Genomic DNA, 24,551 nt, shown 5'->3' on the forward strand with positions numbered 1-24,551 from the left:
CTGGTCACTTCTACGCCAACTTCCTGAGAGAGGAAGTCAGGGTGGAAATATGTAATGGTCTTAACCAATTGCAGTTAAAATATCCTACTTTTGCAAGTTTTACAATAATACTTGGTCATATGAATACATTGTTAAGAACCTTCCCATTGTCTTAGACAGTAACTGTTCAAGTAAGGAGCACAGTTCAATTTTTAATTTACTTTCACTCAAGAGTGTTTAATTTACCCGATTCTGTCACCGTTTCATTGTTTTTCCCATAGATTGTTTGTAGGTTCATAAAGCCTATGTAAAATCTTTCTATGTGCTTACTTTAGAAGAACGTTATAGAAAAGAACTACCAGATCTAGCTCCATCTATTTCTCCCCCACCCCACCCCCAAGGAACTTTCCTATACTATTAGAAATTAAAACTTTTCAGTGGTTACAGGCTCTGCTTCTATAGTTTAGGTGAAAGGTGATAAATGAAGGACAGAAAATTAGCTCTACTAACACTTACTGAACTCATATAGAAATAAACTTTATCATATGAAAGAATTATATCGTTGATGTTGAAGTAGCTGTTTGGAAACTAATGTCTCTAATAGCCATTTATGATCCACCTGGTCCTGTTTCTGTCTCTTTTTGCTCTCGCTCTCTCTTATTACATTTATCTATCTTTTCATCTCTCTCTCTAATATCTAAAATAGTTGGATTATTACTAAGGACTTTTTGAAGATGACAAATAATTATAGGAGGAGAGAACTCAATACATATATGCAGCTTATTATAAAAGCCTCTATACAAGAAACTATTAAGAATGCAATTCTGACGTTATCCTTCAGTCCTTAACTAAAGGTTTAGTGTCAACTCTCAATGCAGTGCTGGCACTCAATATGAATCTGAAATGTTGACGATAAATAATTTCAACTCAAACCCTCAAGTTATTTGCTTTAACAAGGAATCTGAAGCCATTCTCATCTATCTCCTTATAATTCTTGAAAAAGAGGTGTGGCCTTTTCTGTTCACATATATATATTAAAAAATGAAGACAAAAGCAAATAGCTCACCATATTGAGCTCAATTTAGGTGTATAAACCAAACTAAAAATCTATGTAGCTCAGCAAAACCAAGAGGCATTGACGTTTGAACATTTTTATATAAAAAACTACCTCATCTCTCTGGCCACCATTTCTAATTGGTTACTGATTGTTAATGATGCTTTTTAAAAAAATAACACCTCTTCCATTTGCCTAGCCCCAAATATATTTCTCTGAAAGTTATCTGTGTTTTTTTCACAAAGATGTCTTTTTTTCCTATTTTCAATCTCTATTCCTTTGTATCCATTGTTTAAACTCCTGCCAAATTAATCTATCTAGACAATTATTTATGATATCACTTTATAGGTAAAATATGTTCAATCATTTTCCATTTTCTACCAAGTAAATGCTAATTTCGTGATGCTGGAATTTTAGACTTTAACCTGTAATTATCGTCAGATATGCTAATTTGTCCCTTGGTCAAAACATGTATGTCTAACATTGATTTAGAAGACATCTATTTTGGTCTATCCCAAAATAATTCGCACATTTTTTATAGCCAGACACCAACTTTTATTTGGAGGGTTGCCACCCTGCAGTCTATATGTTTCTAATGTACCTAACCCTAGTTCTGGTTACATTATTGGGATTGTAACTTGACTTTCTGAGCCACAATCCCCCCTCTCCATAGTAGGGATGGATATGTTAGTCAGAATTCAAGAGTGAGCATATAACCCAAGTCAGCCTTGTGAAAGCCCTATCCAGTATATTTATTTTTTATTTGTTGGAAAAGGCTTTTTCTTTTAAGATAGTCAAGCCAATAGTTAAAGGACCGGTAGCCATTAAACTATCACTGGAAGAGAACCAACAGAAAATAAAGCCACAGAAAGAATGGGTAATTGCAGAATCACCAGTCATTTTGGGGGCGGAATTTGGCTTAATTTCATCTGAATTTCAAAGGACAAGTTACACTGGCTTACACTTAAATTATACCTATTGTATCACAATGCTTCTAACAATCTATATCTTCGCTCAAATTTACTTTATCAGATCCTTCCAACTCATTTAAATATGTCTATTACTTATCCATATTGGAAGATTTAGTTCAAATTCATCTCTTCTGTAAAGTCTAACATGATTTCCGTAGCTTTATGTGTTATCAACCTCTTCACTTCCCCACGGTATTTTACATATATGTGTCATGTATCACTTTTTGCATTCTACCATGCATTATGATTATTTTTCTGCCAGCTATAGCACAGTGAAAATAGCACTTTTTGTGGTGTTTGGCAAATTAAGTTGGAACAGCTTATTCCCACTGTTTATTGTGCAACCCTGGATAAGATGCTAAATTTCTCTGAACTTCAGTTTTTACGGTGATTAAGTGAACATGAGAAAATATTTAGTTCTAGAACTATAATAGAAATACTTCAGCAACATATGTACAAAATTTTTTATTCAATAATTGAATAACTATTTACTAAGTATTTATTATGTACAAAGCACTGAGCTAAGAATGACGTTGTAACTAACACATAATATGTTCTGTTCAATCAAAGTTTGTAAAAGAGCACTCATTATGTTCCTAGTTAGAATGAAAGCCTGGAAGAAAAGGTTCATTATTTATTTTATTCATCAAAACACTTATTACATTACTCTTATCATATTCAATGATGTTTTTAATAAAATTTTAGGAGGAAATTAGAAATGAAATATTTAGAGTCAGAAAAGTTGCCGTCTGGTTAACTGTACAAAAAGAAAGACAAGTACCAGATTTCCTTCTTTACTGCTTGCTTTAAAGAATTATTGATATGTAAATATCACTGATAAAGAAAACAAATCTTTAGGGAATGGCTGTACACAGTGCCAAAATATCTAAAGAAGTTGTCATTTTGTTCATGTAGTTGTTGTTTAGAAGAACTGAGTTTAATAGAAGAGTATATTATTTCAACAAATTTCATCAGTAGTATTTTCTTTCTATGTCATGTTCCAATATGGCAACTGTATCATGTTCCAGTATGGCAACTTTAAATCTTATATCAGTGTAACGTTTCCCTAACCACTAGAGCTTTAAAAAAACATATTCATTAGACTTCTCATTTCTCTACCATTAAAAATGCTCACAGCAATAATTATCAACAGCTCTGTGTTTGTCACAAAAAAAAAAAGCCTTGGAGGCGACTTTCATTCCCTGGAATCATTGCAAATAGACTTGGGGGGCGGCAAGGAAGCACAGTTCTTGTAAATATAGAATGGTGTGTATTTGCAGAGTGTTTTTGTAATGGATATGGTCATTTCCAAAGTATGAGGGTACTTTAGAGATAATAGATTATCTTTTTTCCAAAAGGTATGCTTTTAATCTTTTAGATATCTGGTACCCTAAGGGACAACCTTTTTAACATTTGCATTACTTATTTTACTGAATTATTTTAAAATAGGTACTTCAAAGGGTATTTTAATTATTAATATTTTTATTTCCCTTATTAACATTTTATTGAGAACAGATATTTACTATCTCTGAAAATATTGTTTCATAAAAGTACTACCATAAATTCAATGTCATTATTTAAACAAATAGACTTGTATCTTTATAAGTTTACATATATAAACCATAGCATGTTTAAAGCAATATGTCTATATATATATATACATATACATATATATTGTGATATATATACAATATACTATATAATAATATAACATCTATAACACATAGTGTATATATAGTATATATTTTATATATGCACTACCACATTTGTATCACAATGTATATGTATATATATGGAAAAATGTATATATGTATATGTCACACACACACACACACACACAGAGGTTGTATTCCTGGCATTCTCTTCCCTGAGAAACACAGTTCTGATCCTATAAAACTTAAAATCAATGAAAAAAGTTTCTCAAATGCTTTTCATGTATTCTGTGGCCAAGCATATCAGCATGATTGAGAGTTAGATTCACCTGTAGGGTTAAATTGGGTAACATTTGTAAGACAGTTTCAGAAGTTCTCTAGATAAAGACATTTGAAAAGGTCATGATGTGTTTAATGTACTCTATTGCGGAAGTCAAGACCACACTACTGATTTAAAATGAAATTTGGCTAATAGCTCCCTTTACAACTACTCTCAACAACCCCAATTCATTAAGATTTAGGCAGACTTTAAATATCTAGGTAGCTTTAAAGGAATAGAGATCATGATACCAAATACTATTAGCTAATTGAAAGCAACTATCTGGAAAAACTTTCATTCATTATTGGAAAGAAAATCTTAACCATGATAAATACTTGGCTAAGCATTTCACCATAGAACATTCAGAATATTTATTATAAAATCAATACCACCTAACTACACATAGGAAATAATTTCACAAATATTTTACTGTCAATTATTTGACTCAGAATCAGTATTAGTAAAAAAGTATAATTTGTGCAATTATCTTTCTATTATGAGATAAGTAAAAAAATACAATAGTATCAGTTTCCTTCATTCCAAACCTCTATTTTGTATATAGGAATGGACAACAGTTCTCAGAGAATAAATAGGCATAGCCTGGTTGATATGTGGTTGAGAATATTCTGGAAAGAGAATTATAAAAAAGTAAAATACTGTAGGCAGGGAGATGAAAAATCTTTGGTTGTAATATTTCTAGGACATGTAATTCTTACCATGTCCTTATATACTAGGTTGGGTCAGAGTTCCCAATTACCAGAAAATTGCAATTGAACAAAACCCCAAAACAAGAGTAAGTGGTTTTTATTGGCAACACTGAGAATGGACAAATTAAAAAAATAAAAGAGGGCTTCCCTGGTGGCGCAGTGGTTGAGAGTCCGCCTGCCGATGCAGGGGACACGGGTTCGTGCCCCGGTCCGGGAAGATCCCACATGCCGCGGAGCGGCTGGGCCCGTGCGCCATGGCCACTGAGCCTGCGCGTCCAGAGCCTGTGCTCCGCAACGGGAGAAGCCACATCAGTGAGAGGCCCGCGTACCGCAAAAAAAAAAAAAAATAAATAAAAGAATGAAAGAAAAAAGAAATAATTGCTTTTGAGAAAACTCTATGGAGTGAGGGGATGAGTGGGGAAGAAACTAACAACCAAGAAAAAGAAAAGGAAGAAGAACATAGCTCTAACAATATCTACTGCAAAATCTAGAAGAAAATGTCAGGAACGTTTTTATTTGTATCCTCAAAAGAATTTAGAATGACTTTGGCCTCTATAAAATAGGAGCAAACAATTATTAGGATAGAAAACACTAAAATGGAAATTCTTTAAGATGAGTTGAAAAGTCAACAGGATAAAAAGGATGCTTTCAGAATGAGCTGAAAAAGGAATCTGACATGGTTATGAAAGATTGCAAGAGTATCAGCAAACACAGTGGCAAAATTAAATCCTCACTGAAATCAATAAAAGGTAAAATTTACATTGAGAAAAATCAAATCACTGACCTAAAGGTCAAGCTTGAAAAGTTCTCCAAGGTTGCAAAGGAAGAGGACAAAGAGATAAATAAGGTGAGAGATGGCGTTAAACACAAGAAAAGTGAGATAGGGGAGAAAATATTCTAAGGAGAAATGGAAACAAGTAAAAAATAAAATCTAGGTAACATGGATTCAACATTTTTAAAATAGGATCTACGTACTCAGAGTGGTGTTTCATCTCATTCAGGACAAAATCAAAGAAAAAAATACTTGGAAATATTATGGAATATTTTTGAATGATAAGCATAATAAAATAAAACCTTACAAGGAAGCACTCATTTACTTTCTGAAGTTTTCCTAGGTAGGAATAAATTTCAGGTTGGTTCTAAGACTGTTGAAAGTTTTAGGGGAAACTTGAAACAGTAAGAGACTCAAAATGAGAGCTATAGAAATGAAAAATGGAAGAAAGCATAGGAAAACTTGTGCTTTTAAACATTTTTTGTATTTTTAACTTAAATTTTTTTAAACCTTTTTTTTAACATCTTTATTAGAGTATAATTGCTTTACAGTGGTGTGTCAGTTTCTGCTTTATAACAAAGTGAATCAGTTATACATATACATATGTCCCCATATCTCTTCCCTCTTGCGTCTCCCTCCCACCCTCCCTATCCCACCTCTCTAGGTGGTCACAAAGCACGGAGCTGGCTGCTTCCCACTAGCTATCTATTTTACGTTTGGTAGTGTATATATGTCCCTGCCACTCTCTCAATTCGTCCCAGCTTACCCTTCCCCCTCCCCGTATCCTCAAGTCCATTCTCTAGTAGGTCTGCATCTTTATTCCTGTCTTGCCCCTAGGTTCTTCTGACCATTTTCTTTCTTTTTTTTTTTTTTTTTAGATTCCATATATATGTGTTAGCATACAGTATTTGTTTTTCTCTTTCTGACTTACTTCACTCTGTATGACAGTCTCTAGGTCCATCCACCTCACTACAAATAACTGAGTTTTGTTCCTTTTTATGGCTGAGTAATATTCCATTGTATATATGTGCCACATCTTCTTTATCCATTCATCTGTCGATGGACACTAAGGTTAATTCCATGTCCTGGCTATTGAAAATAGAGCTGCAATGAACATTTTGGTACATGACTCTTTTTGAATTATGGTTTTCTCAGGGTATATGCCCACTAGTGGGATTACTGGGTCATATGGTAGTTCTATTAAAATTTTTTCAATGTTAAATGGCATTGTTCATTGTGTATATTCAACATACATCATTAATTTGTATCAGTGTAGAAACTAGATTTTTATATCCTACAAATTAAACTGTGACTCAGAACTGAACACATATTAGTGCACCATGAGAATAAATTATTTAATATAAGTGCTCATTCCTTTCAAATGCATTCACTGAAGTAAACTTATATAAGTTTATGAAAATATTAAGTGATTGGTTTCTCTTTTAGCTATTTTTACTAATGCTATATATTTTTAAAAAGAGTAGAAAAATGTTAGGAAATGTGTCTTAATTATTTTTCTTTATATTATTTCATGAATGGAAAGAGAAAATCTCACAGCTCTTAATGGTGAAGAACACTGATGCATTCGCCTTTGATAACTTGTGGAAACAATTTCAAGTAAAATTTACTGATAAAAACGTAAATTTGTTTTTTCCATTAAGATAATTTCTCATGAGTTACACTTGTAAGCAAAATAGAGTAAGACACAATGACCTTTTTGGCTATTTGGGACAGAATCAACTTGTTCTCTCTCTCCACCAACTCCCCCCATTCCCTGCCCTCGGTTGCATAACTGAATGAGTATCAGTCTGAACTCTAAGTTACAAGACTGTAATTAATTACATCACAATTGACCTGCTGGTCAGTTCTCCATTTGCACTTGGCAACCTGGACCAATAATTTTCTACTAACAGACAAATTGCATTTTGTACTTCTTCACTGTGATGCCCAAAAAAAAAAAAAAAAAAAAATCGGCTAGTGACCCAAATGGCACAGATGATGCTAGAGAACACACATTCTATGAGAAGTCTTGACAAATCCCAAGTGTGAGAAACCAAAGTGGGGCCCATGCAGAGAATTTGGGAATGGAATTCTAAGGGAATTTCATAAATGACTTTCTACTGACAAAGTAAGACATGAACTAAGCGAGACATTACTGCTCATAGTAATCCCCTAACGAAGTCAGCATATTCAAGTTAGGATAATGCTTTTACAACTAACTAAATCAACAGCAAGAAGCAAATTTCTACTTCAGAGATTAAATAAGTGGGTACACTTGAGTATTATGTTTTATATTTTTAAGTAATAATTTTGTCTGATTGTAAGAAGATACATACATGTTTAACATTTGGAAGCTATATGAAAGACAAATCAAGAACAACAATGCAAATTAATTGTGCAAGTATAAACACAATTATTTATTTTTGCTTTTATCAAGATCATAGTCATTCTATATAAACTCTTGTATTTGTTTTTAAATTTATGTGGACCTTTATCCACTTTTGTTTGCTTCTGAACACATGCTTTTTACATCCCTGCTCATGGATTAATCCCTATCACATGGATATACCATGTGATAGCACTGAGCATAATATCTGAATTATAGTAAGCTCTTGAAAATAATCAATTATTGTTTCCATGAGCATTTTGATTGTTCAAAATTGTCTGATATAAATAATGCTTTGATCAAAATTATGAATGTAAATATTTATCTGAATTTCAAATTCCTTTAGATAAATTATTAAAAAGGATTTATTGAAAATGATCTATTTAAGGCTCTCAATATTGAAAGTTTATGATTATGTGTCCCACTATACTCTATTGATATTATTTTTCTGTATCTATATTAACCTATAAAATTATAGGAAAATTATACCTTCTTGTCTAAGAAGAATTTATGTTATTAATAAAAATTACAGAAAATTCATTAGTTTACGTTTTAATTTTTCTATGCATTGTTCATCTTTGGAGTTAATGTCTCTTTTAGAGCAAAGGTTTCTAAACTATGCTTCATGGAGATCTAGGGACCTATGTTTATGGGCCCTGGGAAGCCAGGCAAGTGGGCAAAGAAAAGGAGCCCAGTGGGTGTTCAGACTCTGGAATTTGACCTGAGCAATTCTGCCCCCACCTACTTTACAATTCGGGCTTCATCTAAAGCTAAATGTATAGAAGACTCTTGGCGATCACTACATTTTAGTGTTAGTAATTGATTACTAATTTTTAACAGCTCTACACATTTTTAACATATTAACACTGTATTCTTTATAAATATTTCCTAGTTTATCTTTAGTCATGTTCGGTGGTTTATAATGACAAGAAATTGTTATTTTTAGGTAGGAAAATGTATGAATTTATTTTATTCATTATAACCAAAATATGCAATAGCTTTATAAGCTAAGACCATTAGGAAGAAAAGCACAAAATCTTGCCAAGGGCTATTAGAAAAAATAGTCTTACATAACAGGAGAGTGATAGCATGTTTATGAGTACAGATAACCACTGATATGTCTTAAGTGAGGTTATGCTGGAAACATTCTCAGAGCAAGATTGTTTGAAGGCACTTTATTGCTTTTGGTAACAACTCCAAAACACCGTTGTGAGGAAATGGGAAGCAGGATTAGGTAGAGGATTAGTCCAGGCCAATCCCATGGGGATGTCTGGAGCTGGGGTGGTCCTTTAGAGTTGGCTTGAATTGAGGCAAGGGGTCTGGACCTTTGTCCCTCCACATTAACCAGGTATTGAAATAGGTGCTCTGGAGATGCAGCTTAATCTTGAGCAACATTTAGGGGAGGAACCCGGGTGTAAACTATCAGCAACCAGTATTCCCTGCAGCTTGGGGGGTGAGAACCTTCCTCTGAAAGGGGATCTGGGCTGCACATCTTAGCATCCACCCTACTGTAAGATGTTAATTTCTCTCTTATGCTGCTGTTGGCAGTATAAATTGGTATAAATTTCCTGTAAGGAAATTTTGGTAATTTATATCAAAATTTTTTCCAATTTGCTTCTGGAATTTTTTTATAACAAAATTATCAAATATATGACAAAGATTTATAGGCAAGTATGTAAGATTTACATTTTTGTTCTCTATCTACCTTTAAATAAATATAAACATATAATTATAACTAAACAACATTATGGTATATTATATTCTAGAGTATATACAGTATAATAATAGTATAATCTGATATTTTATATGCTTATATGTATTTCATATACACATATGAAACATATATTATATATATATATATGGAAATTTAGCAGAAAATTTATGTAAATTGCTCCTGGATCATGAAACTTTGGCTGATAATTTTTTCCCTGCTATTTATTTTTTGTCTGTTTTTCAAGTTACCTATGAAAACTAATATTACTTTTTAATTAGAAAAAATATTAATTAACCATGATATTTAAGCTTTAAGCTATCTCTTAGCTTCTTCATATCAAACACACAAGTAGACCGATTTTTTAATGTTTTGGTTTCAATATTGCTCTTTTCCAAATCATAACGTAAACCATACAAACACATGAAATGTATATCTTCCTACCCAAGATGCCTCACTAGAGAATGCTGTGAAGTTATTTCTGAGAGGGGAGATAGTTGTGTGGCTATTTCTCAAGTTTTGATCAGATTATCTGGAATCAACTTCTCACTGAATTTAACCTTGTCAGGACAGGCAGCTGTTGGTCAAGGTTGGTCAGCACAGGCTTTAGCATTTGACAAATGTGATCCCCATACTTAGCTCTGTCATTTGCCAACTATGTATTCTGGAGAAAGTTACACATTTAATGTCTCTATTCTTCAGTCCCATCATCTGTAAAAAGGGGATAATGCTGCTTACTACAGAATGCTGTGTATAGTAAATGAGAGAGAATATGTTGCATAAGTCCTATAATCTCAGCCAAATTTGTGGAAAGAAGTGATCAAAAATGATAGCTATTTTATTATCATTCTACGGAATTTTTCCCCTAGAAAGTCATTGGCTCTAATCTGAATACAAACCAAAGGAAAGAAACTATGAAGTGGACTCCAAATCACAGAATTCTTAGAATGCTTCGACCTAATTACTACCATTTTATGGGTGGCTGTCAACAGTTTACTTTATTCAAAGTAGAGGAAAATATAATTTCTATCTAGTTCTTTTGATAAAAATGAGATGATCACTACTATAAATTATTACATTTGCAGTTGCAAATTATGAAGGGAAAACAATTCTAAAAATGGAAACATATATTCAAATATGTTGCCCTTTTTTGTTGCCATGTGATAGAAGAATGATATATTCATGCACTAATGTGTTACAGAAAATCTTTCATACACACAAAAAATGTAGATTTCTAGTACTCTGTGTCCAATGACCTGAGTTGAAGGAAGAGATACATATACTGAGGATCTGGAAAGCTGACAAGAACCTTCATTAACAGCAAGTTATGCAGAATTTGGACAAGCACAGTGCTACCTGAAAATGTATTTTGCTGTATCAAGGAATTAGCCTGTGATTTTCCCCTTAATGATTATTTAGCAAAGGTGTCAGCCAACTTTATTGTGGCTTTATTCTTTTATCATTTGAGCTACATATGACTAAATCAGAAGCATAGTCTTGTAATTCAATATGAATGGTATTTCTGTTTTACAAACGTAATCATCAGGAAACTCTATGTATTAGCAGTATTGTATTTCTTCAATCCTTGTGCTAGATGCTTTAGCCTTTTCACTCTAGAAACTGATTAAAATGGAAAGATAACCTATTAAGCAATTTCACAGAGTCCCAGTGATGGAGATTAGTAAAGCAGTCTTCTTCAATTAAATCTGAAGGCTAGTGAAATGAAAGGGCACTCGATTCATTCATTTCTGTCTACCCTCTGACTAGGACATGAGCAAATAAATTGTCAACAAATGGAGAGTACACATTACAGTTGCTTTGTTAATAATGTTGAATTGTGAAAAGCAATTACTTTTTTATAACCCTTCTGGAAATAGATGAGAATTCCGCTTAGATTTCCACTTTATTTTCAAAGTAGCTCTTAGTATAATGTGTTGCATAATGTATTTTAATCTTCACGAAAATTTTCTACACTAAAATAATAAAACTGCTGCTTCATTTGTTTCTTCTTCATGGTTTAAGGTTTAAGGAATAGCCTATGTTAAATTAGTCAGGCAGCTTTGTATTTTCAGCTGTAATACCACAGATTTAAGTCAGATATTCAAAAAAATCTTTCTTTTTTGTTCTTGACATATAACAATTTATTGAAAAGGAAATATAATTGGACTAAAAATCAGGAGAGATGGGCTTGAGTCCAGGCTCATTTCTTGTTTAATGTTTATTAAACCACTTGGTCCTCCAGGCTCCACATATATTTACTTATAAAATATGGTAAAATTGTCTTTCAGTTGTTTTCTTTTCTCCCCTATCAGTTATGCTAGAAATCTAGCACTTGGTGATCTACTTGCTTTCAGGAAACACAGCGTAGATAATTTCCTGGGCGCCATTAGAATCTTCTGGGGTTGGCAACCTTATAGAATCTGTATTCAGGAAGCATGCTGAGGACCTTTTTCCTTTGGTTAATAAAGATTTACTTTTGTTATGTAATATTATATGGAAATTTGAGAACTGGGAAAGATATATAGATAAGTGAGGAGTTTTCATTATTATTCATTTCCTTTATTATGAAACGTGGCAGCAGAAATAAAGGAATTAGAGCAACATAATTAGTATATCTATCCCCAGGTCTCTGCTTTTGGAAATCAGGAAAACTCACATAGGAGAATATATATATATATATATATATTTTGCGGTACGCGGGCCTCTCACTGTTGTGGCCTCTCCCGTTGCGGAGCACAGGCTCTGGACGCGCAGGCTCAGCGGCCATGGCTCACGGGCCCAGCCGCTCCGCGGCACGTGGGATCTTCCCGGACCGGGGCACGAACCCGTGTCCCCTGCATCGGCAGGCGGACTCTCAACCACTGCGCCACCAGGGAAGCCCCATTTTTTTACTCTATGTTTTTAAAAATTCTCTTTAAGCCTCCTAAAAATATAATTTAATTATCTATAGATTTTTAAATGGAAATTACAAAAATATTCTAACCTTCTTAACTCAGTTTTATTTGGGTATGAGTCAACTTACACAAAAAGTCTCACTCAGCTAAGTTGTGCACTTCGGGGGAAGGAGTAGCAGAGTATGCATTTGAAGACTTGGAACTGATCTCAAACTTGAGACTAATAACCAGGGGCACCGATGCTTTGTCAGTGAGATTGGTATACAATCTTTACAACAATGTTTTTATAAAAATTAAGTAATATAAATTATACCATGTTTTTAAATGTTATGTATGTGAAATACCTTGCAAATGAAAGGTACTGTTTTAACAAATCTAATATATAACTCAGGCTAAGCCATATGTGACCAGTTGATCCAACACATATCTTCTGGTCTGCATAGCTCTAGAAACAGAACAGGAAGGAAATTTATGAGATTGCCCTTGTGTTTCATGTCATATCACATCAAACTAAACTTTTGGCCTGTGGTGAAAATACATTTCCTAAGTAATTGTGAATCTATTTTCCATTAATAATCTAAGCAAAAATTTTAAGTGCAGATATAGACTTTAAGTATAATGATGTTGTATTAAGATAACAAATGAAAGAAAATATGAGATGTGAAATCGTACTGTAAAACATAAATACGAAAACATAAAAAAATAGGAAAAAGAAAAATAAATATACTAAGCCTGGAAGCACTTAAAGGCAGGGATGTTAAAAATAAAAAGTCTGGAAAGGAATTCTCAGTGGCAGAGCATGCTTTGATGTACATCGAATTATACAGTTAGCTGGGGGAGAATCGCTTCATTGTTTGAAAGCAGTGAAACAAGCAGCTTAGGATTTGTTTGTTTATTTGCGTGCAAAAATATCAGAATGATGCAGGGAAAAAGATTTGAAAAGAAGGGTTAAGAAAAATTCTGGGGAAGATGGGAACTGCCAAGTTAGAGAAGACTTGAATCTAGAGGAAATATCATCCTGGTGTTCAAGAATGACATGGAACCTGCAGTGGGATGATTAAGCCATCTAATGATGAGTTATGATCATTGCCCAGGAAATAGAGTCCTAGGACCTTAAAAATCGGACTCCATAAGCTACTATACATAGGAATTAGTAAAATGAATTTTTCTTTTTTTAAATTAATTAATTTATTTATTTTTGACTGCGTTGGGTCTTTGCTGTGCGAGAACTTTCTCTAGTTGCCGTGAGCGGGGGCTACTCATCATCGTTGTGGTGCGTGGGCTTCTCATTGCGGTGGCTTCTCTTGTGGAGCACCAGCTCTAGGCACGTGGGCTTCAGTAGTTGCAGCACGCAAGCTCAGTAGCTGTGGCTCGCGGGCTCTAGAGCGCAGGCTTAGTAGTTGTGGCGCGCAGGCTTAGTTGCTCCATGGCATGTGGGATCTTCCAGGACCAGGGCTCGAACCCGTGTCTCCTGCATTGGCAGAAGGATTCTTAACCACTGAGCCACCAGGGAAGCCCAGTAAAAGGAATTTTTCCCTGTTTCTTTACCTTTGTGTAATTTGTACTCAGTTTTCCTCTAGAGCCAAAATAATCTACTTAGACTACTATCTGTTGGCTTGAAGAAGCTGGTGACTTCTTGAAGAGAACATGAGAAAGGAGTGCAGTCAGAAGGCTCTGCTTTTTAGAGAATAGAGCTTTTCTAAATCCATGTCACCTATTCCTCTTACTGGTGGTAGCACCACTGAGAAGAACCAGGGACTCTCTTTCGGATGTAAGGTGCATCAATCTAATGCCATCATCATTGTAGTTTCAGTTTAATAGCTTGGGAGTTAAGCCATGTGACAAAGATATGATCTATAATACTCCAACTTGATTTTATAAACTGACAAGCCATTATGTATTGACCTCCCCCCCTTTTTTTGAAAGCTTAGGGTTTTTTTTTTCTGCTGTTGCTTGTGGTTTTCTTTCATGTTTAACAAATTCAGTTTTTTATGCATCATGCATTATTTCATTAAAATTTTCAAAAATATTTTCCCCACTAAATTCTCTAAATTCTGGAGCTCTTGATGGACGATTAGCTAATCAAATAGAACTAGTAGAAAACAAGTGATCTTAAACCTCTGTTGTTTTTTTCTTCATAAATCAGTGCTAATTATTTAGGTCCAGTGAGGCTGCAAAATGTTAAATCCCTAAATATTAGAGGGAAGTGTTTGATTTTTATCAAGGTTTTAAAGCACTAATGCATAATTTAAAATCTGATGTAAGATTTTATATTTTACTGGCTACAGCTTTTTATAAAGCCAAGTTTAAATTCTGACTAATTCCCAAATTCTTATGCAGTTGAATGTTCATTATGACCTTGTAAAATTAACTATGAAAAAAATCTAATGAATGGTATAGTATTTACATTGTAACCATTCCTTAGAGAATTTACATTTTCCAGCAAGCCCAGGTAATTACTCATGATGGCAGAAAGGATTATTTTAGATGTCTGTCTTTTCAGTTTATGTCTTGAATTAATATATGCCAAGAATGAGAACTAATTGAAATGAGTTCACTGTTTGGAGAAGGAATAAAAGAGATCACAAAATATCATTATAGCTACAGTTGCAAGTATTTCCATCTATATTGTGCTTAGGACAAAATATATCAAATACTATTATATTGACAATTGGGTACTCTTATTGTCTTGCTTTTAAATGTTTAGAATGTTCTTCTTGTGTAATTTTTAATCTGAGTCTTTAACTTTCTCTTTGCCATGAGGTCAACAAATGATCTAATTTGGACATGGTAGTCTTAATGTTTACCTTTATTTCATAATCTAGTATATCAGGATAGGTTTTAAAAATATATGAATTTGTAATTTTCATAAATATTCTCTTACTCTACCTCAAGCTGGAAGTTCTACCTTGACCTTTCTTGGCTTCATTACAGCAAGGTGGAGATCAAGGGTTATTTGAGGTCACAGGCTTTCCCTCTCTTTGTAGAGGGTTTAAATGATTATGCTCAGCATCTAGAACAATAAACACTAAACACACACAGGTGTACAACTCTGTGCTCAGCACAATTCTAAGTGCTTCACATACATTATTCCTTTTGTTCCTATCACCCTTATAAGACAGGTCAGCACCAATATCAACTCCTTTTAAAGATGAGAAAATTGAGGTTAAGCAACCTGCACAAAGGCACAAGTTATTGAGTGGCTGAGCCGTGGTTCGGACTCAAGCACGAATTCCAGTCCCTTGGCCATAACCACTATACTTTCTGTAATATACTGGATAGTTTATGGAAGCCAGATTTGAAAGACAAAGATGGAGGATGAGGTTGTTCATAAGACTTTAAACTGTATAGCTGTTGGGGAACCTAGAGTGACAAGACCTCCAATACAGGGGCTTCAAACTCAACAAAGTTTCTAGTGTTTCAGTTGAGCAGCTTGTAGCCACTAGGGACTCACTTACTGACCATAGGGCCTCTCAGAGTTGTAGATTTCCAAGGTAGAATAATGGAGGATAGAAAGATTAAGGTTTAGTTGAATATAAGAAATGGATAGAATGTATAAAGAAATAGGCGAGGCAGGATTATACTTCATGAGAACAAATTAAGACATGATTCTCACCATTTTCATCCTTCCCCAAAACTTCAAAGACATTGAAGATTACTGTATTGATATAACATCTATATGAAGATATCAAATAGAAAGCTGAACATTCTCAGCCTCAGGGAATATGTTACAAATGGCATTATGATTTGGAGAGTCTTCTCCACATAGATGAAGTTACCTTACAAAACTTACGATACATAGGTTATTCAGTAGTTGAAAAATCAAGGCTTTCTGCTATTACCACTCATGGAAAAACTAGATGAAATATGGTAAGGAGGGTACAAAAATTCTCATGAATTGCAGATAATTTTCTATCTGGAAAAGTTAAGATGATCAATTGAATATCTATTAAAATTAATCAGCAATGCTAGAAGTGTGGCTGCCTATATGGTTTCCTCTTGTTTTATGTCGATACAATCATATTATACATATTCATACACTAAAATAAAATATATATAAGGACACACATCCAAATGTTAACGCAAGTTACCTTTAGGTTATAAGAGTGAGAAAATGTAAAAGGATAGTTTTCAGTTTATTTATTATAACCTCTATACTGCTTGAATTTTTAAGAATAAAAGGTGTATCACTTCATTTTAAAAAATGTAAAACAAAAGTAGATTTGGGGGAAAGTTGCAGTTAATTTTATCTGGAATACTGGTCACCCAGATTTAAAATGCTGAATCCTAATTCTGCCTCACCACCTCTGTACCCCAATTCCCAGCTGCTTAATCAGACTTTGTCAGGATGGGCCCCAAGAATCTGTATTTTTAACAAGCTTTCCATGCTTTTTTTTTTTTTTTTTTTGTGGTAGGCGGGCCTCTCACTGTTGTGGCCTCTCCCATCACAGAGCACAGGCTCCGGACGTGCAGGCTCAGCAGCCATGGCTCACGGGCCCAGCCGCTCTGCGGCATGTGGGATCTTCCCAGACCGGGGCACGAACCCGTGTCCCCTGCATCGGCAGGCGGACTCTCAACCACTGCGCCACCAGGGAAGCCCTCCATGCTTTTTATGCACACTAAATTAGAAAATCACTACTTTAGAGGGTAGTTTCAGTACAGATGTAGAGTCAAAAATCAATCTGTTGTAGCGGAAGGAGTGAATAAAAGATGTAAGTATCGAGGAAGAAAGTAAAAAGTAACATGGAAAAATTTTGAAGGAAAGAGCAAAGAGATTGGCAATTGCCATTAAGCTGGTGATTGTAAACTGCGTTCAAAAATCTTTCATTAATTAATCAAGAAACTAAAATTATTAAAGAATCATATTTTTTTCATTTAGGTACAAAGGATTTTTGTTTTAACTCTGATTTTGTGCCATTGGTAGAATGAGTCTAAAGTAAAAAAATCAAAGGAGTAGTAGTTTGAATTATACTGATATAAACACCAGGATATATTTTATCTGTCTTTATTTCTCCAATAGAAAGACACATTTTTCACATTGTCCACCCTACCTGTAATATCTTTAACCCTTTTTTTACAAGTGGTGATATATGTATTTTATCCGTATTAATTTATCAGAACTTGATATTTTTGCTCTTTTCAATATATGGAGGAATTCACTACTTTTAATAAATCAGAACTCTGCTGATTTTCTTTGGGCAGCTGGTATTCGTGTTTATAACCTTAAAGGGAATGTGTGAACATCTGCGTTTGATGAATAACTCCATGTGTATTGTAGCTCCTTCAACAGAAATTGTTCAGAGGTTCGGAAGCTGGTGATAAATAATTAATGAGCACAGAAGCAATATTCTCACTTTATTGCCAGACTTAGAGGAAACACACAGTACAAGCTGTAAACCAGGCTTTCCTTCCTCTTTTGTCTTCCCTTTGACTAGTCATTTAGTTGATTGCAGGCTCTGCCATTCAGAAGACCTCCAGGCTTATAAAATATCTTCATTTTATCTTGTCTTTAATTCATTTTGTCAAAGGGATATCATGAATCTTGAAAGCTTCTGTCCTTGAAACACCACTGAGACATGACTTCTAGAGGCAATACTTAACTTGGATGTGGTGCATATGAGCCCATCTACTTTTTATTTTTTACTTAAAAATTATTTTTTGATTTTGTAAAGCCTTTTTATGACATTAAAATAAATGGAAAATTGAAAAGTTATAGCAATTAATGAAATAATTCTGTGTCATTTCTATACAAATGTTAGAATCAAAGTATGACTATATCCAGCAACACAGCAGTCCCACAAATTGGTTCAAATTTGAGATTCTTTCAAGGGTAAAGGAGCTGAAATTTAATATAGGCCTTTATGGATACAATGATACAAGCATTGATAAAGAGATAATTTATTATAAGATAAAATCTGCCAAAAGATTCTGTATACTAACAAAGCATATAAATAGAATCCACAAAAAAATTATTCTCTGGGCTTTAGTATAAGATATTATTAATTAAAAAGATAAATTCTGATATTAATTATATTTTTAAAGCTTGTACTATTGTAAAATTTGAACTCAACACATCCCCCAAGAATGACAGCCATTGAGACAATAAAAAATTCAGATTAGGATAATAAAGCATATATATACTTATGCCAGGCCCAGTACATTACAAATATTATCTCATTTAACCTTCCTAATAACCTATATAAAAGATATTGTATCTGTTTTATAGATAAAGGCAATAAGGCTAGATTATATGTCTATTTTCAGTTCTCATAACCTGTGAGTGACATAACTGTGATTGTTTTCCTCTAAAGTTCATATTCATTCCACTGTACTGTCTTGTAGAATACCTGATTTCACCTTACATGATATTAATACTATACACTTTATGACACAAGGCTGTTTCTTGGCATCAAATATTCTAAGACATGACCTATTCTCTGGTCCACAGGAATGAGCTAACAGTGTTGTACATGTTATGGTGCTAGTGTTACAGTTAGCCCACTAACTTTATTTCTCTCCTATTTTCTTATAGTCTTTCTTTCTTTCTTTCTTCCTTCCTTTTTTTCTGTCTTCCTTTCTTTCTTTCTTCCTTTCTTCCTTCCTTCCTTTCTTCCTTCCTTCCTTTCTTTCTTTCTTCCTTCCTTTCTTTCCTTCCTTTCTTCCTTTCTTTCTTTCTTTCTTCCTTCCTTCCTTCTGTTTCACCATCTATTTTTCTATTATCTCTCACCCTCTTCTGATCCCTCTTCCTCTCCCTCTGCCCCCCCCTCCTCCTCCCTCTCTATCCATCTACCTGTCTGCCAAGTATTTGTGTATTTTCCTGTCTTCTTAACCATTATTGAATTTATAATGAGAGCAAAGGCCATATTGTATTTATTCTTGTTCCTAGCACAGTGGCACTGAAATGTGTTCAGTAGAAAAAAATGTAATCCTTTAGTTATGACAGGATTATATTGGAAGGCAAATTGATGCCCAAGACTGTTGTAAATCAATGAAGCAACAGAGGAATCAAGGATTAAAAGGAATTTACTAGGTCAATTTTCAAGTCATTGACATTTTGTACTTATAAAGGGTGAAATACACATGAAGAAAAGGAGATACCTGGCAGAGAAGAAAGCAGGATCTTCGTGATTCATATTTTTCAGATGAGTTATCCTTTAAACAATGGTTTCTGCTAATATTGACTAATTCTCCGTAATACAGAAGGATTATCTTTATGATTCATGCAGGTAGCAAACCATATTTGCTTTTTGCCTCTTCAACCAGCTTCATTCCCTTTTATTTATTCCATTTTTCTTTATAAGTGAAAATGCATGGTGATGTGGAAGGAAAAGAAGCCAGGAATGAGAAATCCAAGTTCTAGTTCTCGTTATTCTAATTAGTAGATCTAAACTTTGGGGTGCCTCTTTGAGCCTCAGTTATCTAATGTGAGGATTATAATATATGACTTCTCTATAAAATTTTTTAATTTACTGAAAATTAATGATATATCAAAGACAGAGTAAATATGCTGTTTTTATATAATTTAATAATCACAAAAAATCATGTGATACATTTATTCCCATTTTACGTTGGATTGAGTCATAGAAAAGCTAAAGAGTTTATGCAAAGTAATGTAGTAGCAGAACTGATATTCATACACAAGTATTCTCCCAAAGTCAGTGTTCTTCCTTTACAAGTAATTAGTAAATTGATTTTTGTTTTGTGTTGTTTTGGTACTTAGTATGCTTATACAATTGAAAATAACACACAATTCTCCAAATCAAAATAAAAACTGGTTTTCTATGGACATGTCTGCTGGAATTTTTCTCATAGAAATTTTAATTTGTTCATTGAATTTCTCTTCATTCTGATTAGATTTCATAAAAGGTCATTCATAGCATTCCAGACCCTCACAAACAGCATAGACAAATGTAATCTGACCTTAGTCTGATGCTATAATACCTTCCTCAAAACACCACAGAATTGCCTGTCTAACTGATAAATGTATCCAGGTTTCGGAAGTTGTCTACTTCCTGAAGACCATTGGATTCGTAAAGGCTTCTGTTGCTAAGACTGATTCCTTGTTATTGCCGTGTAAATCTCCCCCATCTTTGAATGGTTGTTTTACAGAGTAACACAGAATAAGCCTATATTTGTTGCTCATGAAATCTTTACATATTTCAAGATCAGTATTTCATAATCCTTTTATTGTCATGGTTAAGTATCCTATGTTTATTCAGTGGGCTCTCATATTACAGGAATTTAGGTTCCTTCACCACTTTCGTAACTCTTCTTTCTGTGTTTCTCTGTTACTTGCCTGAACATGAATCCAAACTTTGCCCAGCACAGAGGTGGAGCAGGTCTATCACTTCATATTTTCTTAAAACGTTGTTTTGTAATGAAGTATAAAAATGACAAATTTGAGACAATGGTTCTCTACAGTTGACTCTTATTAAGCTCACAAGCAATGACAAATCCTGGTTCTTTATTTGTTTTCCATACAGTCAAACTGTACTTTCAATTTTTTGCTTGTCAGTTTATTTTTAGACCTAGTTTCAGAACTCCATATTTATCCCTATTACATTTCTTTTTAGGTTTATTCCATATTCAAACTAGATATGATCATTTTTGTCCAATCCAAATTGCTTGCTGTTCCTTCATAAACTGTATCTTCTAAATGATTAAGAACAAGCACTTTTTGATATACAATCAGATATCTTTCACTACTTAATATAAATACATTATTTCATAATCTTTTGGAGGCAGTATTCCACCAGTTTGTATTCTTCTAACTTTATTCCAAATTTAAATTTCTCCATTAATGTCCACATGATACTTCAATAGACACTGGTAAAATTCACGACAAAATCCAGATTATAACCAGGGACAACAAACCCACAGACAGAGATGGAATTCACAGTAGATATATAATGTTTGGACTTCAAAGTGCTTAAAGAAAATAGAAATTCAGTGACTTTAGGAGAGACTGTACTCTCCACCTTCCATAGGCCTCTGTACTCCTTATTGATTTACACTTATTGCTTCACAAAATTATGTTTCTGATCTGACCCCTTAAAGTATTAGAGTTCGAGACCCCTGAATAATTCCCCTCATCTACCAGCTTTTACCCACGTAAGTATTTGCAATAGTCAGTTTATGAGCTGGCTCCTAGGGTTTACCAGTTATCTCCATTCTAAGTACACACACACACAGCACTGTTAGAAAATTAACCTTTGAATATTTTCCTGGTTAAATATCAGTTACATATATACCTGGCTAAATATTACAAATCTTGCATCTAACGTCTCTACCTTCCTGAAAAGCGTGGCTCTATTTTTTCATCTCTAATCTTCATATTCCAAAAGATTACGAAAATATTGTGGTTAGTGGTAGTAACTTCTCATGCAAATTTTCTCCAGTGCTTTGGGATTTAATTTCTCCAAACAAGAAAATTTAAACTTCATTTAGAACATCTAGGAGCAAACCTAGAATCCTGCACACATCTTGGGATTCAACTCTATCTGAATGTTTCCTCAGACTGAAAATGGCAGTATGTCCTTATTCCTGAGAAAGAAAAAGGTACAGATTAGAAGTTAAAAAGTGGTACTTTAGTTATTATTAAATCATTAGTTCCCATTGGCCAAGATGGCTTTACTATTCTAGCCTTCACTAAATTTAAGAGAGATTTCTTCCTGACAAAAGACCCCTGACCTCACTTTTCTTAGAGCTTTTACTTTAGAAAACTTGGAACTGTAAATCTTTCTCTGCCCCTTTGAGACGTAAATCTTTTCCAAGCCTCCTTGGAGGCTTGTAAAATCTTTTACAACCCAGGAATGTCTTTTTTAAGGACCTGGGAGCCATTCCTTTGAAATGTAATCATCAAGAAAGATAGTACCCCTGTCTTCCAATCTCCAAAGCAGGAACATAACTTCAGTAAGCACCAATTAGCAAACACATCGGCTTAATCACTTTGACCAAACTCCCTGCTAGTATAGGCCAGCATTTTCCCACTTGTCCAGCCCAGCATAAAACACTCTCTGCCTTTTGTTTCAGGGGAGTTAAAGTGAATCTTTTTCTCCTGTTGCAACAGTCTTGAATAATATCTTCCTTGCCTATTTGTCTGGTGCAATTTTTCTTTGATATAGTTAACCCAGCTACAACTACCAAAAAACAAAATTTAAAGTATTTTTCTTCAATAGTAGTAACATATATTGTGCATTGTTTGCCAGACTGTATTTACTTCTATCTTCCTCACAATAAAACCAAAGGAAAGTCCTAGTATTGCCCCAGATTTGAAGATCAGCAAACTAGACTCAGAGAGTTTGCTTATTTGTTTAAAACTAAGTAGCAAAAGGTAAAGATGCCAACCCAAGCAGTCAACTCCAGAATTCATGCATTTCACTATTAGGCTAATCTGCCTCCTGGTTTTAAGCAATATTTAATACTGTAGATTATTCTTCAATTCAGCCTTCCTTTTTAAAAGAATAGTATTTACCTTCTAGCTTTGCTTATTTGTCCTTATCTCATTTTTAAAAATATATCTTTAAAATCTGAGCTCAAAGTGAAACAGGAAGGAAGGGGACAGGGCACAACCTTTAGAAGAATGACATAACCCAAGGACATGACAAACTGATTAGAACCGAATAGGTCCAAGATGGCCGTCGAGTTGACTTTCACTAGACCATGAGCCTCAGTAGATGCTCACTATAACACATCAGCAAGCTAAATGACACACTCACCAGCACCATGACAGTTCTGAGGCCCACTATCAAAGATCGAAAGGTGGATGGATGGTGGCCCAGTTACTCGGAATCCCCACCCCTTCCCCAAATTAGCTGGAATACCCTTCCCACTCATTAGCCTATGAAATTACCTACCCTTATGAAAACTGACAACTCCATACCCTGGTGCCTTTCTCACCTTCCGAGATGGCCCACACTCCATCTGTGGAGTGTGTTTCTCTCTAAATAAATCCACTTCTTACCTATTACTTTGTCACTCACTGAATTCTTCCTGCGATGAGACATCAAGAACCTGAGCTTCATTAAGTCCTGAGACCAGGTGTCAGATCTCAGTTAAAAGACCATGGGTTCAAGTCCCAATCTGAGTTGCATGGTTTCAAAAGGAGCTTTCAGTTCATTCTTTTTTTTTTTAATGATTAATAGACTTTAATTATATATTAATTCTATATTGTAAAAAGATATTCTTTTTTTAATAGATCTTTATGGGAGTATAATTCAGGGAAGACCTGGATAGACATTTCACCAAAGAAGACATACAGATGGCCAAGAGACACATGAAAGGATGCTCAACATCACTAATTATTAGAGAAATACAGATCAAAACTACAATGAGGTATCACCTCACAGTAGTCGGAATGGCCATTATCAAAAAATCTAGAAACAATAAATGCTGGAAAGGGTGTGGTGAAAAGGGAACCCTCCTGCACTGTTGGTGGGAATGTAAATTGATACAGCCACTATGGAGAACAGTATGGAGGTTCCTTAAAAATCTCAAAATAGAACTACCATATGACCCGGCAATCCCACTACTGGGCGTACACCCTCAGTTCATTCTTTAACTACCTTCATTCCAATAGATTGATGTTCCTCTTTAAGGTCTTAGTCTACACCCATCTGTAGTCTCAACTTTTATAGTTTATCTTTCTCAAGTTCGAAGTGTATTTATTACATTCCCCCTTGGAGCTATCACTAACTTGAAAATGACATAGTCCCTTTCTCCAAAGGTTAAACAATGTGTGTTTATTTTATAAATAATGTAATGAGGCATAAAAGTTAAATTGCAGTAGGAATAGCAACAAGAACAGATGGCTGATAGGGGAAGTTTTCAGTTGTGATATTGATGACACTGTCTGTAGAATTTATTCTTTGTTGGAAATGGCAAAGAGAATAGCCTCATAGCAATCCACTAGACCATAGCAAATATCCATAGTGTGTAAGCTGATCATCACCCACTCTTGGGCATTCAGGGAACATTAGATTGCTATTTTTTGGTTTCTTTGTTACCTTGTTTAATTATTTCATTTTTTTAGTATCAGTGGTTCTTTCCAAGAATGTACCTTAACTTTAAATATGATATCATTTTATAAAATAATTTATTGGTATTT

This window comes from Mesoplodon bidens (genome assembly GCF_964165515.1).
Source record: "Mesoplodon bidens genome assembly, chromosome: 11".
Lineage (NCBI taxonomy): Eukaryota > Metazoa > Chordata > Mammalia > Artiodactyla > Ziphiidae > Mesoplodon > Mesoplodon bidens.